Source organism: Dromiciops gliroides, chromosome 6 (assembly GCF_019393635.1).
Source record: "Dromiciops gliroides isolate mDroGli1 chromosome 6, mDroGli1.pri, whole genome shotgun sequence".
In the NCBI taxonomy this organism is placed as follows: Eukaryota; Metazoa; Chordata; class Mammalia; order Microbiotheria; family Microbiotheriidae; genus Dromiciops; species Dromiciops gliroides.
Genome location: NC_057866.1, coordinates 165,158,147 through 165,177,640, shown reverse-complemented (window position 1 = coordinate 165,177,640; position 19,494 = coordinate 165,158,147). Strand labels below are relative to the sequence as shown.

General features: G+C 38.3%; 1 protein-coding gene and 1 pseudogene across 1 annotated transcript in view; one reads left to right on the top strand and one right to left on the bottom strand.

The window, feature by feature from the left end:
- The window catches only part of LRBA (LPS responsive beige-like anchor protein), a 762,673-nt gene that overhangs the window by 388,106 nt on the left and 355,073 nt on the right, over positions 1-19,494 (top strand).
- Positions 7,680-8,232, bottom strand: LOC122730607 (annotated as a pseudogene).

The following is a 19,494-nucleotide window of genomic DNA, read 5'->3' as shown; positions in this document are numbered from 1 at the left end:
TAAAAACGATTAAAAATATATAATTTAATAATCACTGAACTTTGTGAAAGCCATGCTCAAATAAAGAGCCTAGACATCATGTTTCAAAAAATTGTAACAGAAAATCCCCCAGATCTCTTAGAAACAAAGGGCAAAATAGAAATTGAAAGAATCCACTGGCCTCCTCCTAGAAGAAACCCTAAAATGAAAAATCCTAGAAACATTATAGCCAAAATCTGGAGCTTCCAAATCAAAGCAGTGATGTAGAATTTATATATTAATGTATCCCAGTAGCCTTAGAAATAGCTAATTGCCTACTTATGGTGCTTTTTCTTCTTAAGTAAGCATATTTCACCAATCAAAACTCAACCACTTTTTAGCTTTACAGTAACAAGCATTATTTACATTAGTCGAATACAGAGTTGTGTATTACATTTGTTCCTCTGGTTAAAAATATGAGAGTGTCAGGAAGCTTTTTTTTTTTTAAATGAATGAGGTTTACATAGCAAATACCCTCTAGTGTGTAACTGGATAAACATTGATATTTAACCTTTATTCAGGAAATCTCAGGCTAATGCTTCACTTAGCTCTATACTTTTAAAATGATTTGCTTGATCTGATAAATTATACAGTCTCTCATTTTGACTTCATAACCTTTCAGAGTTTACTTGAACTGACTGTAATATTTGCCACAGTAGGGCTTAATGATTGTAACAAATATCTGTACTTGAGTTCTTTCCATTGTCAACAATCACAATGGAACATTTAAGATTTATTGATTTCATTATGTGCTATTTAAATATTTCCATTTGAACTTAAGCCACTAGGAACTTCGTTATTCTGGGCACATAAGAAAATGTTTTTAAAACGAGTGAAAGCATGCAGGAGGAACGTTTCATGGTTTTCTGTAAATAACAGTCTGTTAACTTGAGGGAGCCTCAGGTGAATGTCTCAAGGCTGAAAAATACTTTTGTTTTGACAGATGTCAAGGAAGTACCTAATATGATAGTCCCAGTTTTTGTGGAAAAAACCTAGAATTCTTACACTGTGTTAATCAGAGTTTTTGTGATTCTTAATGTTATCTTAAGAGCTGGAATGAGGGACTGAAAAATTTCAGAGAATGAGAAGTACGTGGTTACCTGATTATCGTTTCATAAGATTGAAAAGATCTTGTAATTCTAGCTATACGTATTTAATTTTTAAAAGGGTAAAAGTATTATGGTTAAGTTGAACTTAGAAAAAAAGAAGATGAAATGATCTCTAAAATCTCTTCTAGTTCTAACAGTTATTTCAGCTCAATTGATATTTACTTAGTCCCTTATGTGTGTAGAACACTGGGACATTCAGTTTAGATAAAGATACAGTCAAGCTCTTCATAGAGTTTGCTATCAGATAAGCTACACACAGATAACTATAATACAAGATATCAAATAATCAGTGTATCATAAGGTTCTTTCAGTTTTGTTTAAATGACTGACCCTAACTTTTCATTCTTGGGATTTCTTCTCTTCTCACTCTATGCCCTTTCACTTAGTGATTTCAGCTTCTCAAATATGTCTTCTCTTTCTTGATAATGCCACCCCTCCCCAGAGCAGTCCTTTATTTCTCATATCTGGTCTATTGCTATAGCTGTTGGTTGATCCTCCTGCCTCATCTCTTCCCACTTAGCTAACAAAGCAAATTTTCAAAAGCTCAGGTCTGACCATATAATAATTCTGCTTCCTCTCCTGGCAATTCAGTAAACTCCTGTGACTCCCTATCACCTCCAAGATCAAATACAAAATTCTTTGACATCAAACCCTCCCCTGCCACCCCCTACCCCCATACCTTTTCAGTCTTCTTATACATTCCACCTTACTCCATGTACTCTTCTTCCATCCAGTGTCATTGGCCTCTTTATTGTTTCACAAATGAGAAACCCCATCTCTCAGTTCTAGTCATTTTCTCTGCCTGTCTCCCCTACCTGAAATTAATGTTTTCCCTCCTCAGCTCTCCTTCCTGTATTTTCCAGATTTTTTCAAGTCCTATCTAATATTTCATTTTCTACAGGAAGCCTTTTCCAATTGTTTTTACTTCGTGTATTCTCCCTATTGATCATTTCCTGTTTGTCACATACGTAGAAACATAGATATATTTTATACATAGATTTATAGCTTGTTTGTACATAGTTGTTTGCATGTTGTTTCTCCCATTACATTGTGTTATTTGAGGGCAAGACCTGTCTTTTGCTTTTCTTTGTATCTCTAGTACTTAGCACACTGCTTGACTCATAGTAGATGCTTAATAAATGTATGTTGACAGACTCACTAAAAAAGGTCATTGTGAGTGCTGTAAAAAAATTATTAACTATAACTAATCTAGAAAATTCTATAACTGGACTTATGAAAAATTATTAATATAAGAAAAATTATAACTTCAGAAAAATTATAATTGGGCCTTAAGTCCCTTTGCAGTCACCATTCAAATGTAGAAATATTTTAACTGACTAGGCCTAATTTGGGGGGACTAATCTGTGGATGACTAATCTGGGGATTTTTGACTGGTTGGCTGACTGCTATTAATTTCCAAAGCCAATCTGTTAGGGCCTTTTAAAAATTTCTCCACACTTGCTCTGCTCCCAAGTTGATAAGCAAAAGATTAAGAAGCCTCTTAGCGGGGCAGCTAGATGGCGCAGTGGATAGAGCACCGGCCCTGGATTCAGGAGTACCTGAGTTCAAATCCGGCCTCAGACACTTAACACTTACTAGCTGTGTGACCCTGGGCAAGTCACTTAAACCCAATTGCCCCGCCAAAAAAAAAAAAAGCCTCTATGGGGCAGCTAGGTGGTGCAGTGGATAAAACACTGGTCCTGGATTCAGGAGGACCTGAGTTCAAATCCAGTCTCAGACACTTGACACTTACTAGCCGTGTGACCCTGGGCAAGTCACTTAACCTTCATTGCTCCACCAAAAAAACAGAACAAAACAAGCCTCTTAATTAAATAGTCAAAGCAGAATTTATTTACAAAAATCAATGTAAACGATAAGGGTTAAGAAATGCAAATTATACAACCTGGCTGCTTTTAATATAATAAAGACCTTTGCCTCTTAGAGTACACTCCAGCTTTCTCCAACTTTTACTCTCTTTCTCCTTCACTCTAGCTTCCCTGCTTCACTTTTACTGCTCCGCTCCTTTCTTCTAAGTCCAAGTCCCTTTCACTTTGTCAACTGCCCTGAAAAAGCCTCTTACTGTTCATTCTCCTTCCTTGCTCTTAGCTTTTTCTCCGTCTCCCCCTCAGTGTCTCTAGCATCCCTTTCTCACTGACCTCTCAGCGTCTCTAGTCTCCTCTTGCTTTCTCTATCCTCTGGTGTCCTTCCGTTCTCTCAATCTTCTGGCCTCCCCTTCACTGTCTTCTCCCCTGTATATATGTTCCTTCTCTCCCCTCTAACCTTGGGCTCCCTGCATCCCCGCACATGCCAAGCTAATCTGCTGGCCGTACTAGGGCTGTGCCCAGTGGAGCTTGAGGGGCCTGTGCCCCCTGATGCATGCCTGGGACCTCCGCATGGGCTATACCAGGGCCTGGCAGAACAAGCCTGGGATCTCTCGGGCAGCTCCCCTCAAGCTGTAGGGAGCTGGGGCTTTTTTTTCCCCCAGCCCTCTGACCTGGCGTCCTGAAAAGCCCACGGGGCTTTTTGGCTCAGTTGAAGTGGAGGGGGCGGGGCACTAGCCCCTCTTACACAGAAAAAACCCTGAGGGCCTAAGGCTTTTTAATCTCAGCCCAAAGGCAGGGTCCCCAAATCGAAATAAATTTCCACAGTGGTGAAGGTAGGATGTATTGGTGTGGGGAGTCTTGCTGCAGGGAGACCAGCCAACAGGCTTTTGAAATTGTATGAGTGAAGAAAAATGTTTAGATGAAAAAAATGTAGAGACAGATGCTAAGATTTGGCAACTAGGATGATGTAGAGTGAGGAATCCATGGTAATAACAAAGTTAGGAATCTTCAAGACGACAAGAACTGACATGGGGAAGTTTTGAAGAGGGGAGGATTTATGTTAAAGAAGTACATGCTAAAATTGGACTCTCTGGAACATTTACTTTGACCTGTCCAGTGGTAATTGTTGATGTGGATCTGAAGCTCAGGAACAAAGCCAGAGGCAGATGCACTGAAACACACATGCACACATTAGTCATCTGCCTAAAGATGATTGTTAAATCTGTGAGAGCTGATAAGGAGGAGACTGTGTATAGGGAAAAGAGAAAGAGACCTTGGTAACAAACCTTGGGAAACATTCTCAGTTGAAGGGTATGCATGATATGGATGATATGCCAGCAAAGCATTTTAAGTAGGAGTGAACACATAGGTAAGAAGCAAAAGAGACTGGGGTATGAAAGCCCAGTTAGGCGAAAGCATCCAGGAGGTGAGGGTGTTTGCAGTGTCAAATATGGCAGGTGAGTTAAGAATAACAAGGACTGCTGTAAGATCACCAGATGTGCCTTTTTAGATCATTGTTAACTTTGAGATTAGTTTCAGCTGAGTAATGAGGTTAGCACAAATAGCGTAGTATTGAAGAGGAAGTGAAGGAAAAGAGGCTAAATTTTTTTCAAGGAGTTTGTCTGGAGAAAAGGAAGAGAGAAAAACAACAACGATAACTAGCATTTATATAGTGCTAAATTTAAGGTTTGCAAAACTTATTTTATCTTATTTGAAATGGAATGATAGCTTCTGGACGTTTTAGTTTGTAGTGTAGGTTTTTTAAGAGATGGAAGCAACTTGGGCATATTTGAAGGCAATATGAAAAGAATTGGTATTTAGGGAGAGCTTCATTGAGGACGGTTTGAGGGAGATGATGGGAAAGGATGAAATCAAATGCACATTCCAAGGGGTTGGCCATAGGTCCTCCCCACACCCCCAAAATATTTTCATTAAAATGTTTCCTGCATATGCTTTTTACCTATAGTAAATAATTGACATTTTAAGGGAGAGTATCAGTGATTAAAAATGTAATATTTATTACCTAATCCTGTTAGGGTTTGTCAAATGAAATGATTTTTTTAGAGCTGGAGTATATATATATATATGTCTCCTTATAATACAATAAGCGAATCCTGAGAAATCCAGATTTCATCCACAGTAGTTTATATTTAAAGGAGTAACAGGTTAGGGGGACTCAGAAAGATCACAAGTACTAGATATCATTTTCTTATCATCTTAACACTTCACCATGAACATTATAAATGACTGTCTCGCCTTTAGAAACTGACTTGCTTTAGAATGATGTATGAAATAATATGTTTTGCATGTCCTGTTATAATGATAAAGGTCATATAGTATCATTTACATAATCTCCAGCCAGAAATGAACTCAGCAATATCCTTGGTATAACATATACATTATCTGAGGTTTAAAACTCTCATTATTCATGAAAGTTAATTTTACAGTGGGTGTGAATGATCTATCTTATGGCCGCTTTTTTTATCATTCTAAAAAAATAATATGGAGCAAACCCTGCACAAATAGCAGGAAAACCAGTAAAGAGTGATGCATTTGCCTGACTCTCTGTATACCCGATTGGATCTTGATTGATGGCAATCATTTGTCTTTGTCAAAAAAAAGAAGAAAAATTCAGACATTGAAATAAGAGTGCTATCAAACTTTCTACAATGGGAGAAAGATTCTATTAATGTAGCCTTAGAGCATTAACTGCCTCTGGTAGGCAATGATAAAGAATGTTAATTTTTTTTGAGCATATTTAAGGCTAAAATGCATGATTTTGTCTTTTATTCAGATTAAAGGAAGAATACTTTTGATGAATTGATGAAAGCTTAAATGTGCTTTAAAAAGGATGAAAAAGCAAATGGACCGAAGCACTTTTTATCTTTATTTTTTGCAAAACAAATGAAGTTTACCATGGTTGTGTAAAATCATTGATGCTACATTTTATTTGATATTGGACTTAAAAAGATTCAATTTAAAACTTTTGAAAGGAGAAAAATATTTTTTAAATAGCCATCATATTCTTTTGAATACTTTCTCATCCCAAAATACTTGCCTGAAGAACTTTACACTATGACAGTCTTGTTTTAATAAGTTGAAATGTTTGGAAGTAATGGATATGTTATGGTTGGGGTATTGGTACAGTGAAATCTGAAAATAGTAAATATAATTTCATCACCCCTTATGGATGAGATTACTGTCAGTCATTAAGTCTAAGTTTTAGAAACTGAAGGTTACATTTACTTACAGTATAGTTTTGTAAGACTAGCTTGTACTTAAAATACATAGAAAATGGAATTTAATTTGATATAATCAACATTTGTTAAGGTTCTGCCATGTAGCAAGTAATGTGACTACAGCTTAGTGCTGAGCATAAAATCCTGCATCTGCCCCTGATGCAGGCCACCAAACCCTTTCCTGTCTTTAAGTACCAGGGCCTTTTCATTGAGTCGTGCTTCAGTCCTATAGTCTCCCTTCCATTGCTCATGCCTTCTTTTTTTGGTGAGGGAGGATTGCAGGCATCTCAGAATACATCACCTTATTTTATTAGGTTGGACCTCAAGGGAAGACCTTCAACTGTCTAATCGCCTGCCTCCATCTGCAGAGTTCTTTCCTCCTGGACTCATTCCTCAGTGGTTAGCATACTCCTACCCTAACCTCCCCTTCATGCTCTCCCATTTCATCCATTCTGAAACCCTGACTATCTTTTATATATATCATACTGCATCTTCTGCTGCCTTCTGTCTTCTACTACCCCCACAATCCTGCCCTCTCTCATGTACCACTGCAGTTCTAACTACCCTTTCTGTTTTGCTTTATGGAATGCCTGCTCCATAACTGACTTTTATCTTTACAAGCATTATTTTCTCTCCTTCCCAACTTCTCTGCCTCAATTGTGATAAAAGAAAGAAAGAAGAAAACTATCTTAACTTATATATAAGCATTGTTGAGGAAAGGAAATTCCTACATTAACCATGTCAAAAAATGTAAATCTCATTCTACATCTTGAGTTTGGTGGTCATTCTGTCAGGAGGTGTGTAATATCCTTCACTTTCGCTCCTTTGGCTTTGGTTTTGTTGTTTATTTGATTTTTCAGTCAGTTACTCCCTTCATCTTCTGACTTTCACTAAAACCTGGCTTCCTCCTGCTGATGCTGTATCTCTGGCCACCTCCATTACTGGTTCCATTTTCACCCATACTCCCAACTCACTGGTTATGGTGGGGGAATCAGAATACTCTGTCCTCCTCATTGCCATTTTCAGAATCTTCCTCTAACACTATCATCATTCAGGAGCTTCTCCTCCCCAGTCAACATTATGGTAGCTGTTATTTTGTGTGTGTGTGTGTGTGTGTGTGTGTGTGTGTGTGTGTGTGTGTGGTGGGGGTATAAATGGAACTTTTATTCCCAACTCCTCACTTCCTTTCCTGGAGAAAATAACCTTATATTTCCAGTTCAAGGAATCATCTATTAGTGGCAAGAGGTTGATAAAACTGGTGTCACTCTTGGGGCAGGGGGAGAGGAAGAAAGGGCTGAGAATCTCTTGGACCAAATACAGAGAGCCTCAGAGTAGCCATCAATTAAGTCTGCTTCCCGAGTCACGTGATCATTTCCACCAGTTCTTTGAGAGGGAACAGCAATGTGACAGAGACCAGAGACACTGGACCAAAAAAACTAAGCAGGGGAAACGCCTCAGAATCTGCTCTCGACCCCTTTCCACTCAGGAGATCAGGGCCTCCTGGCGGTCTCTCCTTGGGCCCCACCTCCACCTCCATCCCCTGAGGCTCGGGGGCCCCGCTGAGGGGTATGTGGGGGAGTTCCGGCTGAAGGTTGTCCAAGACCAGGAGGAGCACCTGGGGGCTGGTAGCCACCCTCATTGGGGTCCAGGGGGTCCTTGCCGAGCAGAAGCCACAGGGCTGGCACATGACGGCGTACAGTAAGTGGGTCCAGACCAGCCTCGAGTACTACAGGGACCCAGGCATCCTCTGTCTGCTGGAAGTGCAGTTTGGTGAGCTGGTGCAGGCCAGGCAGGCAGCGCTTCAGGATCTCTGCACAGGTCACAGCTTTGCCTGTGGCACGGCCTGCACCAGTGAACACTATTCACCAGGTGGACTCACTTTCCAGCCAGCCCAGTGCAAAGCCCAGGAGGTTACGGATCTTGCTGCCATCCTGGACCCGCATTTCCAAGGTATCTGGAGGCAGACCTGGCACTGGGGGGGAGGGCGGGGGGGGGGGCAGACAGTGGTTTTTCTACAGAGCTCGCCTTGTGGTAATTCTCCATGGTTGGTCCAGGGACCTTCACTGAGCCTCCGCCTCCTTCCACCAGCAGGGACATCTCACTTTGGGAAATCAAGATGGCTGAGGGATGGGCCACGCACACGCTCCCTTCTTTCTTTATTGAACTAATGTTCAGTACCTGACTCAAAGTTTTTCTCTCCATATCAACTCCTAACCTCATTTTAGGGAACATCACCATATAGGTTGTTTCTTTGAATATCTTAACTTAACTACTTCCTCAATCTATTCCATTCCTATTACCTATTCTTCCACTCCACCTCAGATACACATACCTTTTATCTTTTCAATAACCCACAGTTGTTCCACTTCCAAATTAAAGAACTCAGAATTCTCTTTTATCTGGTCAAAACATTTTATCTTTCTATTTCTCCTTATGTCTTACTCTACCCACACTTTCTCTTTACCCTCATTGTATTCTCAGTTATTTTCTGGGTCATCACTGTGTTTGTTTTTGTTTTTGTTTTTTTGCACTGGTGATATACTCTCTTTCCTTCCCTGTCTAGATGTCTTGGTGAATCAGTTAAATTCTACATTATCATTTATTCTAAAGTCATTCACCCTCTTGTCTAATTATCATTCATGCCTTGACAAATCGCAGACTTGGATTTCTTCTGCCATCTGCCTTTTTCACCCCTATTCATGTGCTGCTGAAGGGAACTGAAGAATATTGCAAAATCATACTTATTGAGTTCCCTCTAATTTGAATTTTTTAATCTTAGATACTTAATGCAGGAAGACCTTCAATGCAGCCAAGAGAAATTTTTGTACCTCCTTTATTGTCTATGCCACTGACTCCAGTGGCTCCTACAGCATTCCATTCTGAAACCCTCCTAGTTTAGAACCTTGTGGTATGCTTCACCTAAAACAGTGAGATCATTTGCTGAGAACTGCTGCTTCCCCTTTTCTCCTCCTTTCACATCTATAATACATCTTCTCAGAAGAAGAGGTGACCAAGGCAAAAAATCCACTATATGGACCCTTCATCTCATTCCATCCCTTTTTCTCCAGCAGATCCAGTATCTACTGCCTTCTTCCCTTTTGTCCATGAAAAAGTCCATGTCTCCCCTAAATTTAAAAATTTCTTAATCTGGCCATACCCATTAACTCTCTCTTCCTTGACTTGCCTAAACTCTTCAAGAAAGTCTTTTATAATAACTTCCTCAATTTCTTCTCCTCTCCTCTCCTTTCCCTCACTTTTTTTTTTTTTTTGGTGAGGCAATTGGGGTTGTGACTTCAGGGTCACACAGCTAGTAAGTGTTTGTGTCCAAGGTTGGATTTGAACTCAGTTCGTCCTGAATCCAGGGCCAGTGCTCTATCTACTGCGCCACCTAGCTGCCCCTCCCTCACTTATTTTTTTTAATTTAATATTTTCTTTTCCCCAAATACATATAAAAGCAATTTTTACTTTTTTTTTTCAGATTTTGAGCTCCAGATTCTCTCTCTTTCTCCCCCCTTCGCCCACTGATATTTAGTATAGGTTATACAAGTTCAGTTATGCAAAATACATTTCCATGTAAGTCATTCTTTGAAAGAACATACAGACAACTTCTTCCCCCCACCCCCAGTCCCCCACCAAGGTAAAGCAAAGAAAAAGTATCTTCAATCTGTATTCAGACTCCATCAGTTCTTTCTCTGGAGATGGATAGCACCTTTCACCATAAATCCTTCAGAATTGTCTTGGATCATTGCATTGTCGAGAATAGCTAAGTTATTCACAGTAGATCATCATACAGTATTGCTGTTACTGTGTACAATATTCTCCTGATTCTGCTTATTTCATTTTTTATCAGTTCATGTCATTGCTTCCAGGTTTTTCTTTTCCTTTCTTTTCCTTCCTTCCTTCCTTCCTTCCTTCCTTCCTTCCTTCCTTCCTTCCTTCCTTCCTTCCTTCCTTCCTTCCTTCCTTCCTTCCTTCCTTTCTTCCTCTCTTCCTCTTCCTCCTCCTCCTCCTCCTCCTCCTCCTCCTCCTCCTCCTCCTCCTCCTCCTCCTCCTCCTCCAATTGGGGTTAAGTGACTTGCCCAGGGTCACTCACCTAGTAAGTGTCAAGTGTCTGAGATAGGATTTGAACTCAGGTCCTCCTGAATCCAGGGCCAGTGGTTTATCTACTGTGCCACCTAGCTGCCTCTCTACTTGTTATTTCTTATAGCAGAATAGTATTCTAACATAATTATATCCAACCACTTGTTCAGCCATTCTCCAGTTGATGGACATCCCTTCAATTTTCAATTCTTTGCTACCACCAAAAGAACTCCTTTAAATATTTTTGTAAATATTATTTTTATCTCTTTAGGATACAAACCTGGAATGCTGGATTGCTGGATCAAAGGGCATGGCTTTATAGCCATTTGGGCATAGTTCGAAGTTGCTCTGCAGAATTGTTGAGTCACTATACAACTTCACCAACAGTGCATTATTGTTTAAATTTTCCCATATTCCCTCCAACATTTATCATTTTCCTTTTCTGCCATATTAGTCAATCTGAGCATTGTGTGGTGGTAGCTTAGAGTTGTTTTAATCTGCATTTCTCTAATAAGTAGTTTTAGAGCATTTTTCCATATGACTATAGATAGCTTTGATGACTTTGTCTGAAAACTCCGTTTTCATATCCTCTTACCATTTATCAATTGAGAAATGAGTCTTATTTCTATGAACTTGACTCAGTTTTCATTGTATTTGAAGATGAGGTCTTTATCAGAGAAACTTGCCTTTTATGATTCTTTTGAGTCTTGAATTTGAAGGTCAGAATAGCTGTTCAGCTCTGCTTTTTTCTTTTTTCTTTCTTTTTTGTAAAATAAATATATACTTATGAGGAGAGAGGAATAATGGCAAGAGTACAGATCACCTTGGCGACTGTCCCACTGAAGTAAGAGAAGACATGGTATTTTGTATCTTTACAAAACAGTGTAAGGCAAGGGAGTCACAAAGTAAGGGGAAATTCAAAAACTGGGGCCAGATGACTAAGAGGGAATTTTTGATAATGGAGTATCAATATCCATTCAGCATCCATCTATATCCTTCATGTCCTCTTGCAGATCTTAGTATTGCGTCAGCATACTGAGGTCATGTCCTGCTACACCTCATGCCTGATGTAGGAGAGAGAGCTGTTTTTCCCTTGACTTTGGGGGTTGGGATCTTTAGGATTCTTGGGGTCCCACAACATTCTCCCCTCTATTTCTGGGGAGGAAAGGTTGAAGGTCCATCTTCTGTAGCTTCTTAAAGGATGAAAAATGGGGCATAGAGATTTCCCTGTTGATTAAGGAGAAAGTGAAAGGTCTTATGGGCACAGTCCAAGGGTTACAGGGGAATCACTGTGGCTTCAGTGAATGCTTTAATCCTAGAAGCAACTAAAGAAGTGATAGTTTTACAAATACAAGGTCCATACCGCAGGATGCATACAATGATCAAAATTATAGGTGTGAAAAACAACCATGAAGTCCAGCATGGAGAGCTGGAGAACAATTGGCTGTGAGTGTCTGCAGCATAAAGTATTCTGAACCTTGCATATCCTGCCTTTGGCAGCACTACATTGGCCAAAGAATCTAGGAACTCTTGGAGGTCCTCAAAGTCTAAAGCAGTTTTTTAGATATCTTTTCAGTTGCTATGGGCAGATTAGTCACAATCACCTCATGTTCTAGGTACCCCATCAAAGGAATGGCAAGTGTTACAGTTTTATAGATCCACCACAGGAAATTATCCCAAGACCTCCTTTTTGCTCTAAGCCTTTCTTCAGGAAGGACTGCTCTGGTCTTTTCACTAAGAATGCTTGAAAGTCCTCTATTTCATTTAATCTCCATTTTTTTCCTCCTGAGGGATTATAATCAGTTTTGTTGAGTAGGTGATTCTTGGTTGCAATCCTAGATTTTTTGACCTCCAGAATATCATATCCCAAACCCTCCAGTCCTGTAATGTGGAAACTGCTCAATCTTGTGTTATCCTGACTAGTTCCATGATATTTGAATTGTTTCTTTTTGGCTGCTTGAAGTATTTTCTTCTCTGTCACTTACTCTTGATCCCTCTGTAATCTGATTCCAATCTCATTATTCAACTCTATACCTCTTGTTTTTTTCACATTTAAATGTTTTCTTCTGTCTCTCTTTTTGAAAATTCTGAATAATTTTAACTGTTATCTCCAAAGTTTTGTCTCTTGATTGCCAAACACTTTTTCAGTTTTTATCTTTCTTGGCCTCTCTTCAGCCTTTGACACTATTGATCAGTCTCTTTATCCACTGTAATTTTTTTGACGCTGCTGTTTTCTGCTTATTCTTCTCTTTTCCTGACAGCTCATTCTATATTTTCCTTGCTCTGTCTTCTTCCAGGTCATTCACACTAACCATAGTTTTCACCCAGTGGTATTTTCTGGTCCCACTTTTCATCTCTTTCTATACTGTCTTAGTAATTTTATCAGCTTCCATTGGCTCAATTATAATTTTTATGTAGATGTTCCCCAAATCCTGCCATCACCCCTAAATTTGAGTCTCATGTTGCCATCAGTTGCCTCTTGGACACTTCAAGTTGTATATAGTACAGACAACTTAAACCCAGGATGTCTAAAACAGAACTCACTTTCTTCCTCCCAAAAGTAGGAATTCTTCTGAATTTCTCCTTATCCTCCCTATCCCCTAGCCTTGAAACCTATTTGTCATCCTTAATTTTAATTCTTTCTCACCCCCTTATCTAATCTGTTGCTAAATCCTGTCAATTTCCCCTTTGTAATATCTCTCATATAGGCCTCTTCTCTCATATGATACTGTTATCTCCCTTGTCTAGACCTTTATCACCTCAGACTTGGACTAATCATAGCCTCTATGTTAGTCTCCCTGCCTCAAATCCCTCTTTACTCCTAAAGTGCAGACTTGATCATTCCCTTCCCCCCTGCCACCAACTCATTAAGCTCTGAGATCCAATACAAAATCCTTTGTTTTTAAAAAATCCTTCAGTAACCTGTTTAGAAGAAAATCAGTGCTTTGTGTGACAACCAGTGTCTTTTCCATCTTAGTCTTCATTATTATAAGGACTGAATCTTATAGATATATAGACTGAAAATATATCTCCAGAGTATAATAATGAATACAGATTTCTTTATTAGAGATCATATTTTATGTTTGTTATTTTTACCACTGATAAACATATGCAGAAAAATCCTTTAAAAATATTGATTAAAAGAATATAAAGGAATAACATATGGGCAGACTCATAGAAAGCATTTCTTGAAGTTGGCAACTGTTTTGTTTTTTCATTTGAAGTTGCTTGGGAATATAATTACAGCCTTAATTTGGCTCATATATTATTTTGATAGTATCATATATGGTTTATTTGTAAATAAATTTCAAATTTTGAAGGGAAAAGGATGATATTTATTATCGGAAATATGTGCTATTAGATATTAGCCTTTTTTGCCTTATATATTAAGTATAAGTTTTCTTCCTCAAATTATCATATTAGATTTATTTGTGTACATTCTACATAGTGCAATGTATGCTCTTTGAAGGCAGAGACTTTTGTTTTTGCCATTGTATTCCCATTGTATAGTGCAGTGCTTTACACATAGCAAGTGATTAACAAATATTTGTTGAAGTGAATTTTTGATTCTTTATGATAATCTTCCCAGGTGTCATTGATGAATTCTTCTAGAATATTCTCTCCTCCCTTTGTTTCTTGTGACCCTAGTCACAGCCTTCTGATGCTCCTGTCATCTCTTTTACCTATTCTAAGTCTCCTTTGCTAAAGTGTTATCCATTTTCCTCCCATTAACTTTGGGTTTATCCCAGTTTTCCCGAGTATTCTTTCTTCTATATACTTTCAGTGATTTCATAAATTCTAATGGATTCAATTATAATCTCTACCTATGTGACTCTAAGATCTATCTATCTAGCTCTAATCCCCTTAATTCTAGTCCTACATCAACAACTGCCTCCTACTGATTCTCATCTGGATGTACGTCATCATCTCAAACTTATATATCTAAAACAGAAGTCATTCTTTTCCAAGAAGACAAGAGAACTCAGGAAATTTATATGAACAGTTTTGTTTTGTTGGTTTTGTTTTCTCCTATTATATACACCGTCTGTAACATGTACTCTCTGTAGAGGCCCACCCTCTGTAAGACCAACGTCAAAGCGTCGTGTCCATGAAGGACCACCCCTCCGGACAAAACTCTTCTCTCTACCTTTTCTATACTGATATTAATATATTGTTAGTTAGCATAGGATATTATATTCTGTTATTTTTGGCTGTTTGAGCAAACCCATTCGAGTTTTTCCAATGAAACAAAGGGGAGAATGTGGTAAAAATTATTTGTGGTAAAGATTAATATCGAAAGTTTTAGCTGAATCATGTGGGAGGGGCCACACCTGGCCTACCTTGAGATTATGTATGCTACTGAGAAGGACCTCCCCTTTTGGGGAGGAAAAGCGCCAGACCTCCCCTTTTAGGGGAGGAAAACTCCACTGGAAGGGAGGCAACTTCCGGTGGGCAGGCCGTTCAAAAGGTTGGTCTCTTTTGGCCTGGAAAGTAGTCTGGTGGCGTTCGGCTCAGATCAGTGGTAGGGTGTTTCATGCTCGGTCTTGGGCATGCTGGTTCTTGGCCTGGTGGGCAGTTTGGGATTGGTGAGTTTTATGAAGGAAAACCCTAAATTCCTTTGAACTAGCTTAATCTCTGGGATCGCATAGACTAAGCTTAGAGTTAAGACTGTCCATCTGTATTTCTGCTTCCTTATTTCCCTAATTGGTTTCACCTTTGTGGTCTGATTGATTCCCAAGCAATAACCTGATCCTTTATGAACTAAAGCTCAGAGGTTCCTTTTCTTATTAGGTTGGGAGGTATATATAAAAGGGAAAATTTAAAGGGGAGATTAATGCTCCGTATATCCAATTTTGGCCCTCACATGAGGCATGGAGACCCACCAGTAGTCCAGGCATGAGGTTATAATGACTTGAACCATGGTAGTGGCACTTTCTTCTGGGCTTAGGTTAAATGCTTTGACCTACAATGAAGCCTTTCAACTAACCAAGAAAATCATTAGACAGTTAATAAACATCTTCACCATGCAAGAAGGTAAGAGTGCTTATGATACAAAGGTAAAAATTAAATAATTCCTGGATTCATGGAACTTACATTTTACAGGGAGTTAGATGTAGAGGTGATACAGCATGTATATAGCTAAGTAAATAAGTAATTTCAAGGTAGAGAAACTGCTAATAACTAAGGAGATCAAGAAGATGCCTTTTTAGGAGGTATTACCTGAACTGGGTTTGAAAGCTAGACATTCTTACATGTGGAGGGAACAAAGGAAAGCATGTCACACATGACAGACTCCTTAAACAGAGGCATGAGGATGAGAGATGCAGTGTTGTTTCCTAGGAAGAGAGATCAGGCCTATTTTCCTGATATCTCCCCAGTTCTGAGGGTTTTTTCTTCAGGTTATCTTCATTTCTTATTTTAAATAGTGTAATAATTTTATTCTTTTACAAAATTTAGTAATATCTTCTGTTTTTACATCATAAATAATAGAAATACTTGGTTTCATGTACAACCTTATCTTTCCGTTTTCCGTGGTATATAGAATTGCTTTTTTTATTTGGGAATTCAGAATAAAAACAATTTTAATTTAAAAACCACAAAGAAACATCTACCCAACTTGCTATTTTAAGAATACCCAGGACAAATCAGTTCAGAAAATAATCTTGAATACCTTCTAACAATCTGGCAAAAAAAAAAAAAAGACATTTTTTTAATAATCACAAATCATCATTTCCCTCTCCACCCCCAATTTTACCCCATCCTTTAGTTAGTGCATAAGGCTACCTCCTGTTATAACAAGTGTGTCCTTTAGGCTCCATTTTTTTTTCTGAAAGCCTATGTTCATTTGAATACATTTAAAACTCATTTTACATAGCCTTTAATCTCCTGAATGCTACTTTATTTAACTTCTTTATTTGTACATATTTGCTAGCTGCATATATTGGGGTGTCCAGAAATTTACAAGTAGGGTTTGGTTCTTTCCACAGAAAAGTGTAGATGGTATTGAGTCTCCTCAGTATAGTAGGTATGCCATGAGGGAAAATAAAGATTAAATACTGCCTTAGTTTTCAATCTAAAGAGATTGGAAACATAAATGAGAATTGCAGCTGCCACAATTATCAAATCTTTTGGTTTTATTTCCCTGCTGCTAATGATGTTGTCGGAATCCTTGTGACTTTAAGATTGAACGGATGAAGAAACCTCATGAGGTTAGGTTAAGGTGATGATTGATGATCCCTATGTAGGTAAGGAATGTAAGGAGGATCAGAGGAAAAGAGAGCAAAGAGGAGGTAAAGAGGAAAGATCTGTCCCTACTTGAGGCTGACTGGGAGATATGAACGTGTTCAATGGGGCCTGACTTAGTTTCAATAGACATAGAGACAATAAGGGACAAAAGAATAACATAACGGTAATTTCACTTAATGAGAGCAAGTTGCCCAAAATCTCTTTACAAGACTGATCCAAAACAGTATATGGCAAAGAAAGGAGAAACAGCTGTTGATGCAGAAAAGATAGTCGACAATAGAAAAATCCAGCTTAGGTGAATTATTTAATTTCTGTATGCCATCTATAAAATACCACCTGCTCTTCCCTAAATTTGTTTGTATTGAATAAAATGTCACCTTTTTTTTTTCTAGAAAGGTCCTCTGATTGAGTTGTGATACAACTAAATTCAAATGTGGATGAAAACTGTTGCCAAACTTTAAGGTCAACTAACAAGTTAATGTCAAAGCATCAGATGTAGATTATGATTCCTCCGTGACAGTGCCTGATTTTGAGATAGTTCAGGTAATTGAGTAGATGCTGCATATGTGTTTGAATAAGATCTGCCTCACTTGCCTTTTGGATCCATCCAAATGCTTCTCGGGCTTCTGGATCAACAATAACCTAGCTATAAGTGAGGTAGGAAGAAGAAAAAATGTTCAGTGAGTGCTAAAAGAGTGTTGCTTCTTGCTCTGCCTAGACCAAGATTAGTGGCTAAGGACCGGGAAGAGAAGAATTTGACCTGGACTAATATTTATTGTGTTGCTGCATATTTGTGTGTGTGTGTGTGTGTGAGGTCCTTGGGGACAAGGACTGTTTCTTTTGTTTTTCACTTTGTATCCACAGTGCTTTGTACCATGTGTGGCACATAATAAGCTTATGATAAGTCCTTGTTGATTGAGTGATAGACCCAGAGAAGTATAAGTAAGAGTGTAAGGTTTGAAGGAAAAGAAGCAGAAAGATAATGGACTTAGGCATTGATTAGGCAACAGAGTGTAAGAAGATGAGTGCTTGAGTGGGAATTTGGAGACCTGAATGTAGCCCCACCTACGTCATTATCTGGTTGTCACCTCATCTCTCAGATGCTCAGTTTCCTAATGTCTAAAGTAAGAGAAATTAAACAAGATAGCATCAAGTTTCTTAATACACTTAATATACTCTGATGCTTGGCTGAAAATAAAACTATGTAGAAAAGACATTTAGAACTTACTTTAAGGCATCTTCAGTGCCTGCAGTAAGTAATTTTTATTGCATGTAGGGAGTCACCTACAGACTTTCCAGTAAAAAGTCCTTCAGCTAGTGTGCTTCCTCTGTTTCTGTTTTTCTACACACTCCCATAAATAATTAATAAAATATAGCCTTTTCAGCATTTTAGAAAGTAATAACACGACTTCATAATGTTTCCTAGTAGTAAGAAGGTATAGAAATAAGGAAGAAAATTAATTCTATGCATTCTCATGTGTTTATTACATACTTGTGAGCTTTCTTAAGATAGAAACCAACAGGATTTTTTTTAATACATTTATATACAGAAAGGTTTATGATTAATTTTAAGGAAAGGTATTTTTAATACTTTATATACAGCAAGGTTTATAATTAATGGTTTTTTTTTTGTTTTTTTTTTTTTTAGTGAGGCAGTTGGGGTTAAGTGACTTGCCTAGGGTCACACAGCTAGTAAGTGTTAAGTGTCTGAGGCCGGATTTGAACTCAGGTACTCCTGGCTCCAGGGCCGGTGCTCTATCCACTGCGCCATCTAGCTGCCCCTATAATTAATGTTAAATAAAGGTATATTATTGTGCTCATGATTTGTATTTCTGGAAACAGACTCCAGATTGATTTTATTATTTTTTATTTATTTATTTTTAGTGAGGCAATTGGGGTTAAGTGACTTGCCCAGGGTCACACAGCTAATAAGTGTTGAGTGTCTGAGGCCGGATTTGAACTCAGGTACTCCTGAACCCAGGGCTGGTGCTCTATCTACTGAGCCACCTAGCTGCCCCTCAGATTGATTTTAAGTAGAACATATTGAAAAAGAAAATATTAATCTGTACCTAGAAAACAAAACACTCAGAAAAGAAGTTTGCAATGACAGGAGGTACATAGGAAGAATAAGAAGTGGAGGAGAGGAGAACAAGTGTCAAAAAGAGCATTTGAAAGAATTAGTCCCCCCATTCCCCTTTTCCCCCACACACAAAGGATGGTAAGTCCTTCCTGATATAATTTTCCAATTTTATACAAATTTTAGCAGAGTGTTTTTATAACACAGTTAATTAAACTAAGCAGCACCGTTTTCCCACCTTTTTTCACTGATTAATTACAAAAAGAGCAAAAAAAAAAATTCACAAGGAGTGAGAAGTGGGAGAATCAGAGCATGAGAGGAAAAAGAATAATGAGCTTTGATCAGCCCTTCAGAAAATAGGTGAGACACAATTCTTCCATACTTAGATTCTCAGGTAACTTTTCTCTATTATATTTATATCCCCCAGGGCCATAAATTTAGATCATAAATGAATTAGGATTATAAACTGAGCTCTGGAGGAAACAGTAATGACTTAATTTGTCCAGCTCACTCATTTTGCTGATGCAGAAAATGAATTCTGGAGAAAAGATATGACTTGTTCAGGGTCACATAGTTCATCACCTAGGTAGACTTTAAACACAGCTCTGTCAATTAGAAAACTAGAGCTTTTCTACCTGTTCCATATGCCATCAAATTGCTAGATAAAGTAGTTGAGGATTGTCAGTCTTATGATTCAGTAGTACAGTTGTATGACATGATGTTGTCCAGCATAAGATTTAGGAACTTAACCATTTCGATAACAATTTACATTATACAAAACACTTTCCTTATAACATCCCTTTGAGGCAGATAGTGCAAGTTCTAATGTTGTATAATTTTGAGAAACTTTAAATTGTGGCAACTTTTAAGAATAGTTAATTATTAGAATTTAACAAGCATTT